Source organism: Elephantulus edwardii, unplaced genomic scaffold, assembly GCF_000299155.1.
Source record: "Elephantulus edwardii isolate Elephantulus edwardi_28Jun2011 unplaced genomic scaffold, EleEdw1.0 scaffold00084, whole genome shotgun sequence".
Lineage (NCBI taxonomy): Eukaryota > Metazoa > Chordata > Mammalia > Macroscelidea > Macroscelididae > Elephantulus > Elephantulus edwardii.
In genome coordinates this window covers 6,696,383-6,708,262 of record NW_006399834.1, presented here as the reverse complement: position 1 = coordinate 6,708,262, position 11,880 = coordinate 6,696,383, and positions in this window count along the sequence as shown.

Here is an 11,880-nt window from a genome sequence, read left to right as displayed (position 1 = left end):
ATATTTTAACAAAAGTTTACAGAAAAGTTGGATATCCATTCATTCATTGCTGCACATTTTCTTCCCTACCCCACCACCCCACTTCTACTTTGCTATGCACTGCTTATTCTGGACTGTTGTCATGTAAATAATACCTAATCATAAATTTCTTTTAGATAGTTCTTTCCCTTATATACATCAATGCAATGTTCATTATTTATCCACTCTTTTCTTAATTTCTCCCCAACCCCCATGTCAGTCCTGTTTTATAACAGTGGCATTTTGAAGTATTTGTCCTTTTGTTACTGAGATATTTCACTCAGCATAATGTTCTCTAGCATCATTAATTTAGCATAATATTTTATGAGTTTCTTGTTTTTCAGTGCTGCATAGTATACTATTGTGTGACTATACCACAGCTTCTCTAGCCATTTGCTTCTCTAGCCATTTGTTTGTTGATGGGCACTTGGGTTGTTTCTCTATGCTATTGTGAATAAAGCAGCAATAAACATGGGTGTGCATGTATCTGTTTGGGTGGCAGTTCTGGTTTCTTTAGGGTATATTCCCAGTAATGGAATTGCTGGATCGAATGATATTTCTATTTACAACTTTTTGAGAAAGTGTCAAACTGCCTTCCATAGTGATTAGACCATTTTACACTCCCACCAACAGTTAATAAAAGTTCCAGTTTCTCCACAACCACACCAGCATTTGTTGTTTTCTGCTCTGTTGAATTTTGCTATTGTTACTGGGGTGAGATGATATCTCTTAGTTGTTTTGATTTGCAGCTTCTTAGAGCTAGGGATGTTGAACATGTCTTCATGTGTTTGTTTACCATCTGAATGTCTTCTTTGGTGAAGTGTCTGTTCATATCCTGTGCCCATTTTTCAATTGCGTTCTTTACCTATCTTATTGAGGTGGTGGAGTATTCTATAAATTCTGCATTTAAGTCCCTTTTCAGACATGTCATTGCTAAATTTTTTCCCAGTCTCTGGCTTTTCTTTTTACCCTGTTGGAGAAGTTTTTTGGGTTGGGTTTTGCTTTTTTTTTTTTAATGTTCATAGGGATTTGATTCTTAGAGGATTCCATTCATCTATTTTATTCTCTCCTGGTTATAGGTTGTGATACACTCTTACAGTTGCTTTCCTATTGCACTCTGTTTAAGAAGTTGCTGATAATTACTATTGAACTGATGGATGACAATTTTACTATAAGAAGGACTTTTGATGCCTGTAATGCAGGTGGGTTATAGCCAGGGAAATTTAAGGGCAGTTATAGGAGGAGATCCACAGTTGATCTTCTAGCGGGTTTTCAGAGGCAGTTAATCACACGAGAGGAGATTGCTCATCTTTCTCCTATGGAGCAGCTGGTGGATTCAAACTGTGCGCCTTTGGGATTTCAGCACAGTTTCTTACTGCTAGGTCACCAGAGCTATTTTTCTGAAGATAATTGCCTATTGTTTATCTTTAAATAATACTACATGAATAATAGTGAAAAAAAATTTGACCCTAAGTAATATGCTAGTGAAAATAGCCTTGGGTTGTTGTTGTTTGTTGCTGTTGTTATTATGTGTTGTCAGAGAAATAGATCTAGATTGTGATCCTCATTCTACCACTCTGTCCAAAACAATAGAAAAGAGATTTCTCTTAATACTATTTTCTAGGAAGCTTTTACACTGTTTCAGTAAATTGAAACAGCAAATAAGAGTACAGATTTATGGTCTTCAAGTAGAAATAAGTAGGATTGTTACCAATTTTAGGAATTATTTTGTTTGGTATCTGTCCATCAGCTTTGTGGACATAATTTTGAGCAACAGTTTGGAAGAAAGCCTTAGGCGCCAAAGTTAAGAGGGAAGATATTTGTTATTGACACTGCTGTTTGGCCTGGACAATTTTTACAGCCAATTTTTACAGTGTTCTTCACAGAAATTTCAATTTTGGAAAAACCAGGGCTCCACACACAGCTGGAGTCTGTGTTTTTACCTTTTGCCATCCTATCTCAGCATCAGAAACCCCATAAATTCACACAAGACAGTATCTGAGACTGCTTTCTAATCTTTTTTGCTCAGGTAATGCCCATTTTCCCAGAATTCCATTGGCTTATTTAGCAATCAGCCTTTCAAGGCAGGACATTCAGTCTCAGACCTGCATTGGGCCCTCAGGCCTGTGTCCCTTGAGCCAATAAACCACACCAGCATACCAGATCTAGAGGTGACCTACCCGCACCTTGTAAAGTAACACATTGTGACAGCAGTGTGGTGCAAAAGGAAGAGCAGAGACATTAAGTCACAAAATGACAATTGTGCAGCAGAAGCTCAGGGGCAAGGAACTTTCCCTAATACTGCCTCAGGTAAAAATCTTTCCTTGAAGCTGGTACATGGGATTTAGACTTACATCCTTCTAAACACAAGACAGGTATCAGCATGAGAGACGAGCAACAGTGCATGGTGCAAGACATCACAGAAGTGACTTGTGGCCTAAGCCATCATAACAAGTGATGGCTGGGGGAGGGAGGTGCTGGAGGAGGTAGAGAAAGCACAAGAATGCTGATTTAGCAGGGAAAGGAAAGGGACAAGATAAAACATGCTGAGATTGAGGGGACAGTGAATTTATTGGTTATTTCTGTAAGGAGGGTGAGTAGCATGAAAGTAGGAAAACTGGACATTGTTAAGAAAGAAATGGAATGCATAGATATTAACATATTAGGTATTAGCAAAATGAGAGGGATTGCCATGGGACATTTTGAATCAGATAATCATATAATCTATGCTGGAGATGAAAAGGTGAGAAAAAAAAATGGGTTTGCTTTTATAGTTAAAAGGCCATTTCCAGAGTCATCTTGAAATATAATACTGTGAGTGACAGTGTAATATCCATACACATACAAGGAAGACATGTTAATACCACTATCATTCAAATTTATGCACCACCAACAAAAGCCAAAGAGGAGGAAATAGATGATTCTACCAACTTGTGCAGTCAGAAATCAATCGATGCTTTAATAATAATGGGTGACTGGAATGCAAAAGTTTGGAACAAGGAAGAAGGATAAATAGTTGGAAGACATGGACTTGGTGAGAGAAAAGAGGCTGGGGATAGAATGATAGAATTCTGCACAGTCAATGACTTATTTGTTGCGATTACCTTTTATAAGAAACATAAATACAGGCTATAAACATGAATTTCACCTGTTGGTATGCACAGGAATCAGACTGATTACATCTGTGGAAGGAATTGTTGGAGAAGTTCAATATCAACAGTAAAAACTAGGCCAGGTGCTAATTGTGGAACAGACCATCAACTACTCATATGCAAGTTCAAATTAAAGCTAAAAAAGGTAAAATCATATCCACAGGAATAAGGCTTTGATCTTGAGTCTATGCTCCCTGAATTTAAAAACCAACTCAGGAACAAGTTTGAGGCCTTTAACACTAATGAATAAAGACCAAATGAACAGTGGGAAAAATGGAAAAGGTCATTACAAAGAAGGAAGAAGAAGACAAGACCAAATTGGGTGTCAGAAGAGACTCTGAATATTATTCTAGAGTGCCGAGAAGCCAAAGCAAAGGGAAGAAATCAAGAAGTTAAGGAGCTGAATAGATTTCAAAGGGCAGTTTGGGAAGACAAGGCAAAGTAGTATAATGCAACATGCAAGGAGCTGGAGTCAGAAAATCAAATGGGACAAACTCACTTGGAATTTCTTAAGCTGAAGTAACTAAAGAACAAATTCAGGAATGATAAGGTTGACCCAGGAAATTATAAGATTCAGAGCGTCGTTATGTGTTTTAATTCGACTCTGTGGCACTTAACAACGAAAAAGAGATGAGAAAGAATTTATACTGTTTATTACCAACCCTGCATGCTAAGAAAACAGATCTATTTATGGGGATTTTTTTTCACTTTACAATGTTATGCAAAGTATAATTATACATTAGGGAGCTCTGGTCGCCTGGTGTCAAGAAGCTGTGTTGCAATCCTGAAGTCACACAGTACAAGACCATCAGCAGCTCTGCTGGAGAAGGATGAGCAATCTTCTCTCGTGTGCTTAACTGCCTCTGAAAACCCTCTGGAGGGTCGGTTCTACCAATGGGTAGGTTCTGACTCTACAGTACACAACAACAACGATACAGTATTTACATGCACATGTTGTTGCTGTGTACTGTAGAGTCAGAAATGATCTATAGCTGACCTTCCAGGGGGTTTAAGAGATAAAAAAAAAGATAATAAGATAATCGCATGGAAGGAGATTGCCCATTCTTGTCCTGCGGAGTGGCTGGTGGCCTTGAACTGCGTGCCTTCAGGATTTCAGCATAACTTCTTGCCACTAGGCCACCATAGCTCCTACCAATACAAAAGTCATTTTTAAGACAAGATGTACTTACCATTTATCTTTCTTAAGGAATTCTTTTATAAATTTTTCGAGAAAAAGAAGTAATAAAATAAAGCAAGAAGAGGAGAGAGAGAAGAGAGAGAGAGGAGAGAGAGAGAGAGAGAGAGAGAGAAGAGGAAAAGGACGGAAGGGAAGAGATTAGTTTTAGGAGTGGATTTCCACATATCTCAGTGAAAGATTTCTAGGAAGAAGTTGTGGACCAGTCCTTGAGAGGGATTTATTTGTATTAGTACAATGAATTATGCCAGAACAAGGATTGAGATTGATGGGAAAAATGTTTAAAAACATACTAAACCACCACAATTCACTATGGTCTTAATCGGAATGAACGAACTAGAATTCTAATTGGAGCAGCTGGTGGATTCTAACAGCTACCTGGGAGAGTAAATTATTAAACCAAAGGGGAGGACAAAAGAAAATGCAGATATCTGTTGCTGGACATTCTTTTTTTTTTTTCAATTTTTATTTTATTATTTTTGTGTGAGTGTACCGTCAAATCAGATTATGACTAGTACAGGAGGAGATTGTCCCTCCTTCCCCGGTGGACATTCTTTTGAGTACTGACTGTATATACATCTGTGGTCCTATAAAGGCTTCTCTTTTGTTTCGTTCCTTTCCTATCACCCTGACTCCAGGAGTTTTAAAGGAAGATTGGTGGCTTATCCCATAGAGGCTTGACTGGGCTGCTAACCCAAAGGTCATGCTTCTCTGGCTTTTGCAATTTCCCAGTTGCTCCTCAGAAGAAAGATGTTCAATCTCCTCCAATGCAATTTACAGTCTCAGAAAATCTGCTGGCAGGTCAGCTATGAGTTGGTTCCTAATTGAGGATAGTGAATTTTTATTTGAGGGGAGGAATGGTTTTAAATTTTTAGTGGGTTTAAAGACTCCTCCCCAAAACTATATTCCTGAAGCAATAGACCATGGATGTGATACAGCCAAATAAGGCAGAAGAGGTTATTTTGGATGCTGGCTCTCAGGCTTTATCTAGCTGGCAGGTGGTAGTCGCCGTGAGGACTACTAGACTGCTCCCGATGTTTAGGTAGATCCCAGAGCAGATGGCACAGGGTAGGTTAAACTCTATATTCAATTTTTCCTACTTACTCTACTTTCCCCTACAGATCTCTTATGTCTCAACCTGTTTTTCCAGATTCCCCTCGCAGTGATACCAGCAGCAGTGACAGCAGTAGCAATGGTGCTGACCAGAAAAAGGTTCCTATAAGACTTTAATATGGTGTTCATGTAGCAACAAAATTACATATCATGAATTCCTATATTGTAAGAAGCCATGATTCAAATATAAAATAAGTGTATAAATAAAACTTTGTCTTCCTTTCAAACAATTGATAGAAAGAAATGAGAATCCTTTCTGTTTTAGCCTAGGACATTATCTAGCATAATGATAAAAATGTAAACTTTCAGAATCAATTTATGGAGAAAGAGTCAAAGATTAAGTTGTTATTTAATATCAAATTATATATAATTACAATCTTAATAGAATAAGTATAGAAGAGTAGTTTTTAAATAGTGGAGAGTGATGGAGGTGATAAGATGGAGAAGATAATACAGGATTTTTAAAATTGATACAGGATTTTTAAAATTATTATAAAGGGAGTTTCAAAGAAACAAGGACAATAAATTAGGGTATTAATGATTATCACAAAGATAATCAGTAATAATTAGAAAAAGGATGAATAACTCTCATACGCTCAGAGGAGATGTAAGCATATAATTTAGTATTAAGGAGGAACCACCAGAATAAAGGAGTCATAATGCTTCAAAGAGTTTGCCTTTAGAAATATAAAGTTAAAGAAAAGTAGTATTGTTACTTTCCTTCATAAAGTCCTTTTAATTGCTTGATTATTATTGATATATGTCCATGCAGTACATCATTAAAAATTTAAAAAAATAAAATACATAGTTTAAGAGATAGATAATTCAGGAAGACTTTTCTAAACTTCCATACACATGTGGTTTTGCTCTGCCCTTCCATAGTATCTTGTGAGTACTTCTAATGTTGTTTTTATCTGCCTTTAACCCATATCTGGCTCTTTAGCAGGTTTCCAGAGATAATAAATCACATTGGTGGAGACTGCTCATCTTTCTCCCATGGAGCAGCTGGTGGATTTGAACTGCTTGCCTTTGAGATTGAGGCACACTGGATACATCTGACCAAGTGTCCATCTCTACCACTACACACTGAGTCCCACTGAAATTTGGCCTGAATTTTACTCACTAGATTTACTTAGAGAGTGCATTTTAGTCAGCTTGTATAGTTTCTGCTGCACAGTATTGTTGTGTGTCATCGAGTCAGAACTGACCAATAGGTGATCTTCCAGCAGGTTTTCAGAGACAGTAAATCTCATTGGAGGAGATTGCGCAACCAGCTATACTGAGCTATCTAGATTAAAGTTAATACTCCAATCAATTTAATTAATTTCTTCCAACCAGTCTATAGAACTTAGTAAAGGCATTCACTGAGATACTTAATTATTTTGTTTACTTTACTGTATATGTTAACTTTCTAATGACAGTAGAACAAGACATATAAGCAAGTCTAGCTTGGGAAAGGGAAATCAGAGGGCTCCTTAGAAGCAAAGGTTGTGAAACTTTATCTCACATTTGGTGGGCATGTTTTCAGGATAGACTAGTCCTTAGGAAAGGATCTCAAGCTTTGAAAAATAGAGAATCAGCAAAAGAGAAGAATACCCTTAAAGTGAAGGATTGTTATAGTGACTGCAACAGTAGGCAGATTGTGAGGATGGTATCCGATCAAAGTATCAAAGTATCATTCTGTGGTTCATAGAATTGCTATGGGTCAGTATCTGCTCAACAATACCTGACAACAATATAGTAGATTTATATGTTTCCAACTACCAGCATTATGTCAAATACAACAGATAAACTTAAAATACAATAATTTAAACATAAATCAAAAAGTTATCTGAAACGATTTCATTTTAAATTAACTTACCATGTGCAAAAATGCTAATATCCCTTACTAAATTCACAGCATGTCACTATCAGCCTTAATTTTGTATTATTTCATAGAAATGTTGCAATTATAATTTAGTCTACATTGATCAGGAAAAGTTAAAGGTCAAAATTAATTAATGGAAATATAAAAGGGCAAAAATTAAAAATATGACACATATAAAATGCTTAAAGTGTACAGAAAAGGCACTGTTATTTTGAGATTATTCATGTGGATTTTCAAGAGAGCAGAAGGAGTAGTCTGAATAAAACAGAATTTCAGCACACTAAATTATATGTCAACAATAAAAAAAGTTACTAAAAATGACAATTACAGAAATTCTTATTTTAAATTTTAACAATGATGAAGACTTAACAATGTTCAATGACATTACAAATTAATTGTGAAGAAAATATACACAGCAACAGCATTGGAAGTTCCAGGTTGATGTGTGGCCTTTTATTGAAAATGAATAAAAAAATGAAATGACTCATTTTTATTGCAATGCAAAGTTTTAGAGATTTTATCAAGTATGTAAAAACAATTAAACTTTTTTTCATAAAATTTATTTTGGATACTTAAGAAACAGTGAAAATACCCACTTTCACATATTTATAAAAATAGATAATTCTGAATCATTTGAAGATATGGTCTTCACAATTACTTGCTATGCATCAGAGAGTTGGACAATAATGATGATAGAAGAGCCGATGTCTTTGAGTTGCGGTGCTAGAGAAGAATATTGAACATACCACGGACTGCTAAGAAAACGAACAGGTCTGTCCTAGAGAGGATGAAATGGGCTGCTCCTTGGAAGCAAGAACTCTGGAGCTCCATCTCGGCATGTTGCCAGAAGGGACCAGTCTTTGGAGAGGTCGTGCTTGGAAAGGTGGAGGGACAGCACAGGAGAGGAAGACCCCAAATGAGATGGGTTGACACAGTCACTGGGGTAATGGTTGTAGGTGGGTCAGAAACAATAAAATTGGCTTAAGATAGGGCAGGGTTCAGAGCTCTTGTTCATGGGGTGCCTGTGAGTCACACGTGACTTGATGGAACAATAAGAATAGTCACTGTCAAGAAACATTTTTGTCTTTAGAATCCAAACATAAACTAAAAGCAAGTATCCATAACTTAAATTTCACCCGTTTTTGAGAATTAACTTCAGAGTTAACTCTGACAGGTATTTTGAACTTTGTCTTAGAAAGACTATGAAGAAGATTCCAGTGACGAGTTCAACATGGCATAATTATTAAGTAAGCAATATATCTAGGAGCTGAGTTTCCTTGATATTCATTTGTCTTTATACTGATAGTGGTTACCAGGTCTTTCAGCTAATACAAACTCATAATCTAGCAGGTTTCAACTAGGGATAATTTTATAAATTCCTAAACCTATGATAAATCTTGTCAAAACAAAATAATTTTTGAAGTCTGTTCCACTCCCCAATAAATTAATCCTAAAAATAGAGTTGTTGCTGTTGTGTGCTGTTGAGTTGAAACCGACTCATAGTCGATCCTCCAGATGGTGTTCTGGGGCAGTGAAAAAAAAATTGTAAGGGAGGAGATTGTCCATCCTTCTCTCTTGGGAAGCGGTTGATGGTTTCGAAATGTATGCCTTTGGGATTGCAGTACTGCAAAGTCTGATATAAAACCTAGAGTCACTCTTTGTGCTAAAAGCAGTAATGAGTAAGCCTATTTGCTGTCAAACCAATTCTGTTATGGCGATGCTCCATTGAATGACTGAGGATAGAAATCCTTATAGGAGGAGATTGCCCATCTTTTTTTTCCCTCTTTGAGCAACCGGTAGATTTGAACTGCTAATCTTTTTAATGCACTGTGCCACTATAGCTTTTTTTAAGTGATAAGGGTTATCAATTGGTTATTAGACAACTTCAGGAAACAATATTTTTTTAAAATAGAATGCTTTTGGAAAACTTCCTACCATGTCTTTGTATGTAAAATGTTTATTTTTTTTTAATCACTTGAGTGGGGAAAATATAATTATTTGAATGACATTAAAATCTAACAAGCCAAATTATCTTATGTTTTTATTTATTTCACTTACCAACAGTAAGATCTCTTCAAAAGTCCAGATAATAATTTTCTGTTAGAAAACTTTTTCTCTAAACAAGATTTAATGAAAATTACAGCAACAACAAATAAGGACTTTAAACTATCTTTTATTTTATTATCCGAGATTAGATACCTTAAAGTATTGTAACTTTTTCCCAACAAGCAGACAGAAATTTGAACTGTGTTTTCCACCAATGTGAGCTTTAAGATTAATTCTTCAAACCCACCTGGGCATTACAAAAACACAAGTGCATAATGCACCTGGTGAGCACTAAAACAGCTGTTCTGTTGCATCTAGGGGAAAGATTTATAATAGAAAATAGTAACCACCAGAGACAAAGTGTGTTCTTATTTCCAGGGTAAAGGTCTTGCTGGTAGCACTTTGATGGAAAGCCACGACTTAGGACCAAAACAATGAGGTTTCCTAGTGGAAATAAATAGCTCTTCCATCATGTTAGGAGACAGTTTCAAAGGAACAAACTACATAATGATTGAAAAGCAGACAATGCAGACACTTCAGTAGACACTGGCCACAAAAAAAAATGTGAGTTCAACGGTAGAATAGTAGCAGAAGTGGAAAGGCAGAGTGAAGTGATTAAAAGTATGAAACAGAAAGTTGAGAGGAATATCAAATCTAACTCAAGAGAAGCAGCTCAGTATTTCTCAATGCAGAGAATAGAGAGGCTGTGCTATATACGTGATGGCCCAGAGAACAGGTGGGGGAAAAATGAAGTTCAAGATTTTGGTGTAATCGAATAGTGTCCTAGAGTACAGAGACTGGGCTTGGCATTTATATCCACCAGTAACTAAATGCATGGCCTTGATCAATTACTTAGCTTTGTAGTTTCAGTTTTCTCTCCTATAGCCTAGAGTAAAATATAATAAAATAAATGTTAAAGCATCTACATGATAGATGCTATAAACTTTTAAAGAAATAATGAAGAAAAATGATTAATAGCATAGCATACACAATAAGGACAACCATTATTATTTATAATAACATAAAGTCACTGAGTCCTTTGTAGTTCAATAAGAATATTAGGACAGAAAACACAGGAAGAGAATGAGAATATTAACTTAATTATCTCTCTACCTTGTTGCTATCAAGTAGATTCCAATTCCTGGCTGACCCTCTAGAGAATTTATAATCAGTCTGTCTCCCCTTCATAAGTGTGGAATGGCTGGCAGTCGAACCACCAGAAAAGTACAGCCTTTGGGTTAGCAGTGCAACTTTTTATGGACCACACCACCAGAGCTTCCATTAATGAGTTAAAATCAGTTAAGAGTTACCAGATATTTCATTTCAACAGATTAAAATCCAGCTGTGTTAACCATCCCAGCAGTGACTAAGAGTTAGGATGAATTTCAAGGCAATTAGCAACAAGTAGAAGTATTTAAGTCACATGATAGTTATGAAAATCCTGAAAGAGGAAACAAATAGATGAATTCACTACTTCTATAAATTGAACACGATACAAATGACTTGATCTGTGTGACTCAGTTTTTTTTTAAAATTCATTTTAATGAAAGTTTACAGAGACTTAGGGTTTCCAGTCATTCATTATTGCACTTTTCTCCCTGCCAACCCCCAACCCCCCAATTCACCTTTCTCCTTGATGAGTAAAAGAAAAGCTCTTTCATTGCTATGCAATCGCTCTCCCCAAGTCCACTGCACTGTGCAGCCTTCATTCTGGACTCCTGTCATGACAATAATGCCTAATCATATATCCCTTTTAAACAGTTCTCTCCCTCATCTGTTGCAATGCAGTATACATCAGTTTTTTAATCTGGAAAATTAGACTTATAAAACAAAAACAACCAGAAGATATTCTACAGGTAAAATAACTTGTTCTTAAAGCTGTTGTAACTGTGTCTGACAAAGCTCTGGAATTGTTTTCATATCAGTGAAAAGTATTAGTGTCTTCAACAACTGATCTCTATTTACCTGGAGCAACAGAGGAAGAAGAGGAGCCAGGAACAGGAAAAGGATACGAAATGTGTGGCTAATTGCCTCCTTTAACAACTGTTTCCTTTTACATGATACCAGAACTGGATGGTCCCCAGCTAATACTGATAAGTAATTTGATCAACAATTCAGTAGAAGAATCATAGTGAAAGGGGCGGAGATAGGGGACAGAACAGATTTCAAATTGTCATGAACAGCAGACTTTCTGAAGCTATGAAGGCTGGATGAGTCTTTAAATTTTCTGCCTGAGATAATTTTCTTTTGGATAACCAAAAATATTTGGATTACTGAAATTATCCCAAAGTCTTCTTAAAACCAAAAAAGTAGTTTAACTTTGTTGTTTGTTGTTATGTGCCATCGAGTCGTTTTCGACTCATAGCGACCCTATGCACAAGAGCCCTAAACCCTGTTCTATCCTGCGCCAACCGCACCGCCTCTGACACACCCATCCCGATTACCCCAGTCACCGAATCAATCCATCTCATAGAGGGTCTTCCCCTCCT